The 10,747-nt window shown below is 35.6% G+C and overlaps 1 pseudogene; it reads right to left on the bottom strand.

Moving 5' to 3' along the window:
* Positions 1-8,362: 8,362 nt before the first annotated feature.
* Positions 8,363-10,216, bottom strand: LOC148203830 (uncharacterized; annotated as a pseudogene).
* Between the last annotated feature and the right edge of the window lie 531 nt (positions 10,217-10,747).

The raw sequence follows: 10,747 nt of genomic DNA, 5'->3' as shown, positions 1-10,747 counted from the left end.
ATAGCATTTGTTGGAACTTAAATGACTTTGTGAACACTAAAGCATGTGCACATCTTGAATTAACTCTTGGTCATAAGTTTGAGTGAAGTTATTACTTATCTTGAAAAGAGGATTTTGAATGAGTGAACCATCATATGAATTGGTTGGAGATGGAGTTACATTTTGTTTGCTTGAGGACAAGCAAAGTTCTAAGTTTGGGGTTGTGATAACAGTTGAAAAACTGTTATTTTCATGCTTAAAAGTGATACTAAAAGCAACCTTTAGACTTAGAAACTAGCTTGAAATCATGCATTTTGTTTATATTTTCAGAAATAAGAGAGCTGGACAGGTTTATGCTTGATTTGAGTGTTTTTGTGCAGGTTTTGAGGTGAATTTGGTGAAAGAAGTGAAGAATGAGAGAGAGGACATTAGAAAAGACAAGAAAGAGTGCAAAAAGAGAAGTCGAAGGCACCGCTCAGCGGCAAACTACCGCTGAGCGGCACTCAAGAGGTGGCGTTGGAACCGCTGAGGGGCAAATGGCCGCTGAGGGGAAGAAAGAAGACGCGTAACCACCGCTGAGCGGTAAATGGCGCTGAGCGGCACTTTTTGGGCTTGGGCTTTTGTAATCTTTTGTAACTCTAGATTAGTATATAAGGGCTTGCACGTCCTTTAGTTAGGGATCTTTGGCAGAAACGAGGCAAACACTCTCTCTTTCACCCCTTTGAAGGAGGATCTTGGATGCTCAGGCTACCTCTTCCACTTTATTGGGTTTATTCTTTCATACTTTCATTGTAATTCATCTAGGTTCACCATGAATATGGTGAACTAAACCTTGTATGTTTGTTGGGGAATCAAAGTAATCTCTTGAAGCTCTCATATATGGATTTGTTGAGTACATCTTTGAATTAAGACATATGCCTTCTTTCATCATTAGTTAGGGTTTTTCCTCTTTGCTCAATGCTTGCATTGTTTAACTCATTCTAATGCATGATTATTGGTTTTGTCGATACGGACACGTACGGGGAAGTCTAGATCTGGGGAATTTCTCCCAATATTATACTGACAATATTCTATTGGTTGCCTTTAAGCTCCTGCACTCATGAACTAATCATTAGGAATGCTAGGAATTGTATGAACTATTTGATTAGGGAGAAGCCATCTAGAATGGTACATTAGAGAGTGGCATTAACAATGATGATTTGAATGTTGAAATCCTAAAATATATGAGAGTGGATGAGATGAAATTGACCCCCAACAACATATTCATTCATATATTCCATTGAAAGTGTTTATCTTTTGTCTTTGCCATTGATCAAAATTCATGCATACATATTTATTTTCTGTCTTGCATTTTAAACTCAAATATTTCGTTTGTAAGTCTTAGTTAATCAAGAAACCACATAACTAAACTAGGCCGTGAGTCCTTTGGGAAGAACGATACTTGGTCTTACCAAGTTTTATTACTTGAACGATTCGGTCATACTTGCCGATTGTGAAACAAGTTTGTGACATCATATTTTGGTGCTTACAAATTTGTCCATCATAACTGCAGTGCAATCATACAAAAATTACCTCCTAAGCTTAAAGATCCAGGAAACTTCACTATCCCATGCACCATAGGAGATTTGGAAGTTGGAAGAGCATTGATTGATTTGGGAGTGAGCATTAATTTAATGTCGTTATCCATGTGTAGAACAATTAAAGGTTTGGAAGTCAAACCAACCAGATTGGCTCTTCAACTAGCGGACAGGTCTCTTAAATATCCATATGGAGTGGTTGAAGATGTTTTAGTGAAGGTTGACAAATTTGTATTCCTAGTAGATTTTATTGTAATGGAGATGGAAGGGAATAGTGATGTACCTCTCATTCTTGGGAGACCTTTTATGAAGACTGCTAGAGTTTTAATTGATGTAGAGAATGGTAAGCTTAAATTGAGAGTTGATGATGAAGAAGTCACTTTTGACGTATCCAAGGCCATGACATATCCAAATGATGATAAAGCATGTTTTCAATTTGATGAACTTGATGAAGTTTGTATGGTGCAAGAAAGGATGGTGCGGTATGTTTCTCCACTAGAGAAAACTCTTATTGATGCTTGTGAAGATTTAGATGAAGAAGAAGATAAATTAATTGATGAATGTTTGATGGACTTGGAAACATTGAAAAAGAGTCCAGTGGAAGATCCAATGTTTGAAATAATTGAAAAGGAAGAAGAAGTCAAAGCAAAGCCGCTAGAATTAAAAAGATTACCAGCACATCTGAAGTATGTTTTTCTAGAAGAAAATGGATCAAAGCCAGTCATCATCAGTAACTCTTTATCTATACAAGAAGAAGAACAGCTGATAGAAATTCTGAAAGCTAACAAAGAAGCAATTGGGTGGTCAATCTCAGATCTTAAAGGTATTAGCCCAACTTATTGTATGCATAAGATCTTTATGGAAGAGGATTATAAACCGAGTGCTCAACCACAGAGAAGGTTAAAGCCTGTAATGAAGGAGGTGGTTAGAAAAGAAGTATTGAAACTATTAGAAGCTAGTATCATTTATCCAATCTCTGATAGTGAATGGGTGAGTCCAGTACAGGTGGTTCCAAAGAAAGGTGGGATGACAGTGATTCATAATGATAAGAATGAACTTATTCCTACTCGGACAGTTACTGGATGGCGTATGTGCATTGATTACAGGAAGCTAAATAAAGCCACTAGGAAGGATCATTTTCCTCTTCCTTTCATGGACCAGATGTTAGAGAGATTAGCAGGTCAAGCTTTCTATTGTTTTCTAGATGGATACTCTGGATACAATCAAATTGTGGTAGATCCAAAAGACCAGGAGAAGACGGCCTTTACTTGTCCTTTTGGTATCTTTGCTTATAGAAAGATGTCGTTTGGATTATGTAATGCTCCAGCTACGTTTCAAAGGTGTATGCAAGCAATTTTTGCAGATCTCTTAGAAAAATGCATTGAAGTATTCATGGATGATTTTTCAGTCTTTGGAAATTCTTTCCAAAGGTGTTTAGCTAATTTGAACCCTGTTCTTAAAAGATGTGTTCAGACAAATCTTGTTCTTAATTGGGAGAAATGTCATTTCATGGTAACTGAAGGAATTGTGCTGGGACATAAAATTTCTGCTAAAGGAATTGAGGTAGATAAAGCTAAAGTAGAAGTCATTGGGAAACTGCCTCCACCAACAAATGTAAGGGGGATTAGGAGTTTTCTCGGTCATGCTGGGTTTTATAGAAGATTCATTAAAGACTTCTCAAAAATTGCTAAACCATTGAGTAATCTTTTGATGAAGGATGCTCCTTTTGTGATGAATGAAGAATGTTTAAAAGCTTTTGACATATTGAAGAGCAAATTAGTGTTCGCTCTAGTAATTGTAGCCCCAGATTGGAATAGAAATTTTGAATTAATGTGTGATGCAAGTGATTATGCAATAGGAGTTTTTCTTGGCCAGCGAAAAGAACAAATTTTTCATCCAATTTATTATGCCAGCAAAGTTCTGAATGATGCTCAGTTGAATTATGCTACCACAGAGAAAGAATTTCTAGCTATAGTGTATGCTCTAGAAAAATTTAGACCTTATATTATTGGGTCTAAGGTGATTATTTATACAGATCATGCAGCTATCAAATATTTGTTGACAAAGCCAGATTCTAAGCCACGACTGATTAGATAGGTACTACTCTTGCAAGAATTTGATGTGGAAATTCGTGATAAGAAAGGAAGTGAGAACTTGATTGCTGATCATTTGTCAAGGTTAGTCAACGAGGAGGTCACTAGCAAGGAATCAGAGATCTGGGAATCTTTTTCAGATGAAGCACTCATGTATATTCAGCAGAGGCCATGGTTTGCCGATATGGCTAATTTCAAAGCCGCAAGGGTTATGCCAGAAGATTTAACTTGGCAACAAAGAAAGAAATTTTTGCATGATGCCAAGCAGTTTATCTGGGATGATCCTTATTTGTTCAATATGCTATTGGGAGAAATTCCCCGGATCTAGACTTCCCCATACGTTCTCGTATCGACAAAATCAATAATCATGGCAATGAATGAGTTAAACAAAGCAAGCAATAAGCAAAGAGGAAAAACCCTAGCTAAAGATGAAAGAAAGCATATATCTTAATATAACACATTAAATCAAATTCCATATATGAGCGTTTCACAAGACTACATTGATTCCCCAACAACAATACAAGGTTTAGTTCACCATATTCATGGTGAAACTAGATGAACAATAATGAAATAATGAAAGATAAAACCCTAGAAAGGTGAAGAGGTAGCCTGAGCATCCAAAATCCTCCTTCAAGGGGTGGAAAAGAGAGTGTTTGCTTCGTCTCTGCCAAAGATACAAACCCTAAGACATCTAGGTCTTTAAATAGGACATAAAAATAATAGAAAACAAGTCCAGGCCCAAACAGATCATAAAATCGCAGAAAACTGGCCCAAAACTCGTCTGGTTGACTTTTTCCGTATTTTGGTTGACTGGTTGACTTTTTTGGTTGACTGGTTGACGTTTCTTGGTTTCTGGTTGACTTTTCAGCACTCCAATCATTCGGTACTTCAATTCTTCTTTCAAATCATTCAATTAGCCTACAAAATCAAGGGAATCTTGAACAAAACCATTAAATTCACTTTCAACTCTCTTATTCACAAAACTAAAGCAAACATATGAGTTCAAGCTAGTTTCTAAGTGTTAAAGGTTGCTTTTAGTATCAATTTTAAGCATAAAAATAATGGTTTTTCAACCGTTATCACAACCCCAAACTTAAAACTTTGCTTGTCCTCAAGCAAACAAGATGTAACTCAATCTTCCACCAATCACTATGATGGTTCAGCACATTCAAAGTCCTTTTTTCAAGATAAGTAAGTACTCAATTAAGCTCATGACAAAGACTTCAATCAAGACATGCATATGCTTTAGTGTTCACACAATCACCTAATATCCAACAAATGCTACTTTTCATGAATGATCAATCAACTAAGTATGGATGTTCTTATGTGTTCATGTAATCTTTCCTCACTATATAAAGTGTTTCACTCAAACACAAGTGTATAAGAGGTAATCACTCATTCACTCTACTATCACAATGTCACATGAATTGTCTTTGCCTTTCATTTAACCACAATCAAATAAATTCACAAGCATGCATCATCACAAGGACTTTTTCAATGGCTTATAATGTGGCTGGGCTAACAAGAAAATTGGTTTTTCTGGATCACAAAACCCTTGAGTTAAGAGAATCATATCAACAACTGGTCAGGGTCGCGAGCTTCTTCTTCCTTTCTCGTCTCACTTTGCTCTGCCCAACACATGCCCTAACTCTTTCTCTAGAGCGAATGTGCACGTAAGAGTGTGTTTCTCCAAATGAGTTACTACTCAAATGACCCCCAAACAGCTGCATCCACCAAAACTCACCGTTTCACTTAAGCCCACATCCATGCATTTTCATTAAACCAGCAGCGGCCCAGTTCCAGCATAACAGCAGCACCCAATGTCCAGTGCTCTTATTCAAATCAACACTTGTGTAGCCTATCAAAGGCAATTAGCCCAATGCAGCGCTGAAGATGTGCACATAAGTTCCAATTCCATTTATTCAAGGCTGAGGCCCAATTCAGTGGTCCAATTACTTTCTGCAATAAAAAAAATTCAATTAAGACTAAAAGGCTAAGCAACAAAACTAAGATATTTAAGCAATTACAAAAATTAAAAATCTAATTAAGCAAAAATAAAGAAAAGAATTTCTTCTGCCCATAGATTTTCTAAAACACTAATTTTCTAATTATTAACAAAAACTAAAAGTTACCTTTAAAAACCTATTTTTTAACTAGAATTTTATAAAACTAAAGAATTACGAGCAAAACATAAAACTAGCCTAATTCTAAGAAATTAAAAACTAAAGAAATCTAAGAAATGATTTTTAACAGAGAAAAATATGTAAATCTAAAGTGTTATCACACTCCCACACTTAAGGAACTGCCCTTCAGGGCTGGGACAAACTAAAAAGACAAAGGAAAAGAAACACTCAATCTATAAAGGAAAAGACACTGGACTCTGTCACAATTAAACTCAACTTTGCTAATTCACACAACATCTAGCTATTTTCTCTAATAAAAATTGCACAAACAGAATCACAACTCTAAATCTAAGTTTCAGTAACTCTAGCAAGTAAATAACAGTTAAATTCAACCAAACCAAGCAGAAAACTACAATTCAGAGAAGTAGCAGCCTAATTTCAACCTCACAAGATAAAGTGTTTCTCTTAAAGCACTCAAGTGTTTAGGTCAGCCTGTGTTTCACTCCACATGTCATGATAAACCACAATTCTTAACATTGGAAAAACTCTAATTGACACTACTTGAATCAAGATAACTCTAGATCACTAGGACTTTCATGGCTTGTAATGTAATGGAGAATGGAAAGGGCAGATGGATGGGAAATAGAAGCAGAAACTGGAATGGATAAGAGAAATGTGCAAGAAAGAAGGGAGAATCTGAAACTCACTGCAGGTATTTTCTTTTAGCTTGGCCAAAATCCATTTTTTTTCTTTCTGATATTTTCTTTTTCCAGGTCTTTTTCTCAATCAATTTTCTCTTTTCCAAACTTCTTCTCTTTTTCAGATCAGATTTTTCTTTTTTTTAGAGCTCTTCAATTTCACCTCTGGCCTTACTCTTTTATGCTTTCTGAGTTCTAAATTCTCCCTACTTCTCACAAGACTCTAAGGTTTTATGTGTATGATTGGGGAAAGGGTTTGTAATGGATGGAAAGCAAAGAAAAGGCTAAGGCTCAAATGAGGGTACAATGGAGAGAAATGTGAATGGGAAGAAGAAAGAAGGCCTAGATCATCTCTAAAGTTTTACCAAGATCAAGCACATCAAAGAGAATTAATCCAAAATCAAAATTATGGCTATACATGCATGCAATCACACTAGAAAAAAAATTGGCCCAAAACTCTCCAGGGATAAAGATTTGTCAAAACTGGACTTGCTACTCTCTACCATGCAAAAACTGCTTATTTAGACTAAACTAACTGCAAAAACTACTGCTAGAGCTACATCTACTTAAATCTAGAGCTAAAGACACTATTGGCAATCTATCTTAAAGAAATAAAGCTAAGAAGTTAAGTAAATCAGCAAAGAATTGAATGAAGTGTGAAACAGAGTCAAGAAAGAACCTAAAAGTACCTAAACAATATGACCTAAGCTATAAACAATCTAAACAAAGCAACACAGAACAGAATGTAACCAAAAAGAATCTAAAGTAAAGCTCTACAAAGTAAAACAGCAAAAGAAGAAAGAAAAGACTCTAAACCAAAGAAACAAAAGATACCTAAAACAATGAACTTAACAAAATCTAAACCAATTGAAACAGAGATGTAGAAAGAAGAAGAAACTTAAAACAATGCTTAAAATAAAAAGAACCTAAAAGGAATTCTAGCTAAAGACTAAAAACATAACCTATGCAATGAAAAGAAATCTTAAAACAACAAATCCTAAAGAAATTTCTATTAACAAGCTGAAACAGAACCTAGAAAATGAAAAGAATCTAAAATAACTACTAAGAAAACAGCAACAGAACAAGAAACTAAAAGAAGGAAGAGAAAATAGGAACAGGAAAAGAAAGAAACCTAAAAGAAGTTCTAACAGAATCAATGAAAGTAAAAGAATCTAAGAAGTATTAACAATCAAAACTAAAAACTGGCTAATTCCCATTAAAAAACCAAAATAGATTATGAAAGGTATTTACACACTAAAACAAGAATAGTAAACTACACTAGGTATTTAAACCTAAACCAGACCTAAGCTAAAGGAAAAACAGCTCAGAGAAAAAAAAATTATCCCTATTTTATTACTAAAACTAATGCTAAACACAGTTATTTACATCAGAACAAGTATTTTTAAATTTATACATTCCCACCCCCACACTTAAGAGGCACATTGTCCTCAATGTGTGAGTTGGTAAGGCTTCCTAATAACAACACAGACAAACCACAGATATATACAGATCAAACATGCAGAATTCTACAAGCAAAACTACAATTTAACAAGAAATATGTACAACAGAATCAAGAAAACTGAACACAACATGTACAAGAACAAAGCTGGAAAAAGAAAACTAAAACTACAAGCTACACTAAGAAGAAAATTTGTTCAAATAGGCCAAAGATCAAAATTAATTCTTTTTAGTTTTATGTAGAACAACATATTTTCTATCCTATTATTAACTATGCTATCTATGACTATGCAAGCTAATAACAAAAATTTATCACTACAATAGAAAAGAAAAGGAAAGAAATGGCTTATTGGTTTTTCTCCAAGCTCAGCTCTTCTGTGTAAGGTTTCCATGATTGCACTAACTGCATTCTTCTCAGCTCTCCACTACAGCAACTACAATTCTTTACTCAAGGCTTGCATGTGCTGATTTTTCACATTCAAAACACTTTGTTGCAGCAACCAGATCTCCTCATGCAATTTCTGCTGATTCTGTACATTCCAGGGTCCTTGAGTCTCATTGAGACCATCTCCTGCCTCAGCCAGGACTTCCTTTTTATCTTCAGTATACACAGCCTCCTCAAGATCAGTGCCTGCACTCAATGTATCATCTGCAACATCCAGATCAAGGTTAATATGCACAATTAAATCATCAAACTTTGGATAATTATCAGAGGTAAGAGCATAATCATTCAACAGATCATCAAGAGCATATGCATTCAAGTCAGAACACCCATCAGTAGGTGTGTTTGTATGATGCACAACAAAGATTGTGTCTAGCAGTTTAAAATGCTCAGAAGTATCAGGCAAATCAGGTAAAGCATGCAAGATATTGGAAACAGTGTGCATTTCAGCTATACCAGTGGTAAGATTAGGTTCAAAGACAACCTCGACTACTTCCTCAAAGACAACCTTACCAGAATCTGTGAACTCAGTGGCTACCTCAACACCTTCAGAAGGACTATCATCCATTGAAACAATCTCAAAGTCAGTACAAGAATCTAGAAAAACAATAGATATTTCAATATGCTCTACAGACGAGAATGAATCCAAAATATGAGTATGTGCAGGCATCAAAACAGCAGTATCAATAACAGGCTTTATTGGTTCAATTTCTAACAGATCAAAGCTATTTACGTTCACTTGAACCTCACAGATATGAACTGGAATGCTAAGTTCAGAGTATACCTGCATTATTTGCTCACTAACTACCTCATCAGAGTCATTCTCAGCCAGCTTGCACTCCACTTCATTAACCACAACTGCACTCTTGCTTTCATGGTCTACATCCTCTTTTATTTCTGTTGCAAGATCATCAAACACAATGTCAGCCTGTGCATAAGCACCAAGACCCATATTAATAAGTGAACTATCAGTTACGAATTCAACATGCTCTGCAGGTTCACTATTAAAATCATAATTTGATTCAACAACATTAAACTCTGATGTAACATCACAACCAGAATACACAATTTCTTTCAAATCAACACTATCAATATTAACACTATGAAAGTCAGATTTTAAATCAAGTGCTGGAGAAATAGTGCAACTAGAATTATGAACACAATGAAACTCATCAGAACAGTTAGAGTCTAAATCAACATTCTGCATATCAAACTGTTGTGGTGTTGTTGAAAGTTGCTTCAAATCATCAATCGTTGCTTGTGCTTCATTTGATTCTCTTGCCAATTGTGTTGCCACCTTCCACATGTGTGCCAAACAATCTGGAGAATATACATCTTGTTGCTCTGATTCACCAAATTGAGGTTGCCACGGCTGATCTGAATCTTGATAAAACTGTGGTGTACAGCTCACAATGCCTGAAGTGATTTGACTCTCAAAACCTTGAAACTCAATGGCAGCAGGTGTGCCCTCTTCCTCTTCAGCTCTCCCTGTCAGCTTGTTGATAGCAGATACTAATTCAGCCACTTGATTGGTCATCCCTTGAAATTCAGATGCTGGAATCCCCTACTGCTGATCACAGAATTGATCTTGCCATGGCTGCACTGATTGGAATTCCTCTAGCTTTGGTTCAGCATATTGGTGCCAATATGAATGTGGCAGCTGCTGCTGCATAATCCAGGGTTGCTGCTCACCATATGGTTGAAAACAAAGTGGTGGTTGTTGCTGGAAAATTTGATTAACTGGCTGCAAAAATTCCTCAGGAATAGGTTCACAGAACAGGACAAATCTTGGTGGTTGAGCATTATAAGGTAAAGAGCAATTATCATATGCAGAGTAGTAATTCATGCTTACTAAAGCTCACTGGAAAAACACCAATCAGACCTCTTTAAGGCCTCTATCACAAAACTCAACAAAAATATATGAAAGAAAAGAAAACTATACAAACTATATGGATGCAAGGGCTAACAATACACTCCCAAACCTAAGCTATATGAACACAAACTGAAATGCAAGTAAGTAAAGAAACTAACCTAGACAAGACTAACCTAACACTCTAAGACTTAATTTGCCGAATCTCCGGCAACGACGCCATTTGTTAAACTCGCTTTTAGTCGCATCAAAGCCAACAAACTCAGTTTCCCCACTAATGTAGTAGAGGGATAACCAAGTATCAATCCAAGGACTCAACTATGATTAAGCTTCAGAGTATAAAGTTAATTCTTGTAATTATTTACTACTTAACTATAAAAACAAGGTGGGGAAATAGAAAATGAAACAATGAAATTAAAAAGAATAAGAAAATTTGGTTACGGAAAGAAAGAATATGAACTAAAAGGAAAAATAAAAGAAAATGGAACTCTAAACTACCTAAAACAG

The sequence above is a fragment of the Vigna umbellata genome, chromosome 2 (genome assembly GCF_029865625.1).
Source record: "Vigna umbellata cultivar VRB3 chromosome 2, Vumbellata_1.0, whole genome shotgun sequence".
In the NCBI taxonomy this organism is placed as follows: Eukaryota; Viridiplantae; Streptophyta; class Magnoliopsida; order Fabales; family Fabaceae; genus Vigna; species Vigna umbellata.
Note: the sequence above shows the minus strand (reverse complement) of the source record. Positions and strands in the feature narration are given on the sequence as shown.